Genomic DNA, 4588 nt, shown 5'->3' with positions numbered 1-4588 from the left:
CATGCCCTGTGTGACCAAATCTACCCTTCATCTCTTCTCTCATAGATCAAATCTGCAAATCTGATCTCACAAAATTGCAAAGACGGAAGAATGAGTACTTCAAGCCTCGTCTTTGAGTTTCAACAAGTCTACACTCCGACAAGCCTTGAAGCAGGGGGCCTTTGTAGACATTGAAATTTTGTGGGACTTTACAAGGCGTGTTTAATTTGAGTTGGGACTCTACAATGTGTGTTCAATTCCAACTAGAATTTTTGGAGGCTACTCAACCCTAAACCCTAATTCATGCCTATATAAATGGTAATATATTCCCTTGAAAAAGCATCTTGCATACTCTGCAAATTCATGGAATATTCATAAGGAGATCAAATTCAAATCATCCTAATTTGAGGAATACGACACAAACGACCCTCGAATCATGGATTAATATCTTATTAGAGAAGAATCAATGGATAAATTAAATATCTTGTGAGAAAAGTATCAAGAGAGAAACAAAATTGTACTTGAACTATGTTTATCAATAAAATTATGTTTTTTCATATTTTTTTGTGATTGCAATTTATTTTCTGTTAGCTTAAAATTTGTTGCAAACAAGAAACTATTTTAAATATCTATTAGAAATTTTTTAATTTAAATTAAATTAAAATGTTCATATTCAAGTTTTCAATCAATATTATACATACATACATAAACAAATAATTAAATAAAATATTAATATAATATTAACATGATGCCTTAAATATAATTAAAAATATCAAGCAAAATAAATTTAAAATCATTCCACAAATTAAACCACTATATATGAAAAATTCACCACAAAAATAAATAAAGCCCTTCATTTTTTAATCCTGCAAAAATATTGTTGTTACTTTTATTTCTAATTCCGTGAAATAAAAAGTAAAATGATATATAGAATATAATATATAAAATAATAATATATAAACATAAAATACAATAAAAAATTATTATATAAAATATAAAATAAAAAATAAAAAATAAAAAATATTTTTTTTGAATGAAACTTAACCAAACTTATGAGATATGCTAATTAATTGATAAGCAATATATTGGTAAATATATGTATATATGGAAGTGATATTTTAGTCTTCAAAAAAAATAATTTTCTGCTTCTACTTTTTGTAAGAAGCAGAAATATTTATGTAACGACCGGGTTCCGTTGTTATAGAAAATCCAACGGGGAAAAATTTTGGGTCGAAAAACTTTTTCGTAGTAACTTGGAATTTCTCAACGTAGTCCATATTTGAACGAAATCGGAGTCATTAAAGTCTAGAGAAATCTGGTAGCAATTGGGTGATCTATTTATGATTTTTATTACATGAGTAGTTAGATAAGTCGTTAAGGAATCCGTACGACTTTACGAAATTGAATTCGGACGAGTAGAACTTTCAGAATCGATCTTAACGTGTAGGGTATTTTATGAGCGTCATTGGTTAAAGGTGTGTTGTTAAATGGGGGTCTTGGAATTAATAAAATAGCTCACTGTTTCGTGCAAGCCGCTTTGACTGTGGTTTTGGTCGCTCTGGCGGGGCCGCTGTAGTGGGGTGAGGGGGGTTGTGGCGGGCCAGATGCGACTTAAGGTCGTAAATAAATCCCAAAACGTCTTTATTCTATATTTTTGGTTTTTAGAGCTAAGGAACGAACCCCAGGCGATTCTTGACAGTTTTCCACCATTCTTGAGGCTAAAGGTAAGATTTTAACTCCCCGAATCCGTTTTCGATCCGTAGAACGTAATCTAATGTAAAATTATCGATGGGGGAGAGTTTTGATCTAGAAACTAGGGTGGAAAAATCCCTAGTTTGGATACTTGGGATCATGGGTATGATCTAGAGTTGTTAGAATTGTTAGTAATCCGGGTAATTAGTGATTGTTTATTCATTCCCGTATTATATTGATTGTTTGTAGACCAATAACAAGCGGAACGAATCCAGAAAAGGAAGGATCAAGTTTTTTAGGGTTTCAAGCTTGTTTTGAGACAGGTGATGGTTGTGATTCTATGATTGTGTAATGTATGTTTGTCTTTGCTTCATGATGATATATGTTTGCATTATTTATCACACTTGTTGTAAATGAGGATATATGACTGATGAATGCCATGAATAATGACTTGATTGTATGATTATGAGAATGTACTTTGTGATTGTGATTGTGGCTTATTGAATGGATCGGGTGTTGCTTTCCGACATACTAACTTGGATCGATTGCCACGTTTTGGCATAATTATGGGATCAGTTGCCACGTTCCGGCATAAATATTGGATCGGGTACCACGTTCTGGTATGCTAACTGTTTGGGTTTTGTGTTTGGGTTCCATGAGAGGACCAATGACTTGTTATAATTGTGTATCTTGAGAAATGTGAAGTTGTTCGTTGCTCACAAATGTTGATAATCTTGTATATGTTCGATATTTTGCTTGTGATTATATTGTTGTATTGATTGATATATGTTGCACTTAGTGGGATAGCCGCGTGATCTTACCAGTACACTATGGTTGTGTACTGATACTGCACTTGCTCTTTCTTTGTTGAGTACGAGGCATCTTCAGGCGGCTATTGACAGACCTCGCTTAGAAGATCAGTGATCGTCGTTCCAATTCAAGGGTGATCCAGTTCTTCCAGGCTGCCATGAGTTCTCTTTTCGTCTATGTCCACATTTCTGACTTAGACTTTTCTAGTTAGTTATTAGTTTATTAGTTGGGGTTGTAACCCTTCTTGTTAAACTTATGGATCTTGCTAGATGTTTTTGTACATTGACTTTCAAGTTCTAGGTGTATTTTTTGAATTGTTTAGTTGTTAGATCTTTTGGAAGTTTATGGGAACTTCAGATTTTAGTTATTTAATTTGCTTCCGTAGCTTAAGTGCTTTTGTTTTTGGTTTAGTTGCTTGGTTTGGGTTGTAGTAGTGGTTCTCACACCGAAGGGTTAGTGTGGGTGCCAATCATGACGGTTTGGGTTATGACAAATTTGGTATCAGAACCTAGGTTCGTTTCATCTCGATATACCAAAATGAGTCTAATAGAGTTTTGCAGAACGGTACGGGAACGCCTCTACTTTTCTTCGAGAGGCTATAGGACTTTAGAAAATCTCTCTGTTTTCTATTGTCTCCTTTTGTGCTATGACTTTATTCCAATTAGTATCTAACCTCCTTCACTCTCATATCCGCAGATGGTTAATACTAGATTCAACGGTGTCAGGCCCATAGCTCCGGTCAATGCTCCAATTGAGGAATCTGTAGTGAGAGGTTGCGGTCGAGGCAGGGGTAGAGGAAGAGCTAAGGGTAGAGGCCGATGAAGAGTGACGCCTACTAGAGATGGGGTACAAGTCAGAAATGCTCCCTAAAATGAGGCCCCTCTTGTGCATCATGAAGAGATAGAAAATGATATTGAGGTTGAAAATGTTGAGGAGGTTGGACAAGAGGAAGAAGTGCAGGCTGAGACTACCGGTGTTCCTCCCATTGACCTAATATTAGTTCAACAGATCATGCCATTCCTGAAAGGGTTGGTTGGTCCTGGAGTGCTTTCTTCTGCTCAAGCAGCTCAAGCTCCTACTAATCCCCATGTTGCTAACACTGCGCCCAATGTGGGTGGGACTGGAGGTAATGATGCTTTATTCCGTCCTTTATTGGGTTTTGTTATGACTGGTAATGAGCATGAGATGTTGACTAAGTTTTTGAAGCTAAAGCCTCCTGTATTTCTTGGTTTTGAGAATGAGGATGCTTACGAGTTTATCTTAGACTGCTATGAGAGGCTTTATAAGTTGGGAATTATCCATCAGCATGGGGTTGAGTTAATGACTTTTCAGCTTCAAGGTGAGGCTAAATAGTGGTGGACAGCTTATATGGAATGTAGATCTTCAACTTTACTTCCACTTACTTGGACCCAATTTCATGCTCTATTTCTAGAGAAGTATGTGCCTAGAACTTTGAGAGATCGCAAAAAGGATGAGTTCATGGCTTTAGAGCAAGGTGGTATGTATGTGGCTGCTTATGAGGCCAAGTTCCATGTTTTGTCTATATATGCTACATAGTTGGTGATTACTGAGGAAGAGAGGATTCGTTTATTTATTAGGGGACTAAATTCTGAGTTGCAGGTATTATCTGTTCATATGATCTCTGCAGGGAGAAGCTTTAATGAGGTAACAAACTTTGTGAAGAAAGTGAAGGGGGTGAGGCGAGATGGTCAGGCTAAGGCATTGACAAAAAGGGCCAAGAACTCGGGTAACTTTCAAGGTTCTTACTCCAAGGATCCGAAAGGCCAACACTTGCAGTCAGGCCAATTCACTACGCTATGCCCGCTTCTACAGGTAACTACTCAGGAACTCCATCTCATAATTTGATTCAGGATAGCCAGGGAGTCACGCCTTCGACGAGCGGCAGACCGTAGCAGACTAGAGTTGTGGTACTGATACGCTCAAATTACACCTCCTTACAGAAGTATAAGCGATCGTTATCAAGTAAAGAACCCAACTTGTAGGTTGGGATCGATCCCCGGCAGCGAAAAATGGTTTAGACTTTACTTTAACTAACAATTATATTCAATTAGTCAAGTTATTTCCAGAAACAGATAATAAAAGGGGG

This window comes from Solanum tuberosum, unplaced genomic scaffold, assembly GCF_000226075.1.
Source record: "Solanum tuberosum cultivar DM 1-3 516 R44 unplaced genomic scaffold, SolTub_3.0 scf00018, whole genome shotgun sequence".
Lineage (NCBI taxonomy): Eukaryota > Viridiplantae > Streptophyta > Magnoliopsida > Solanales > Solanaceae > Solanum > Solanum tuberosum.
Note: the sequence above shows the minus strand (reverse complement) of the source record.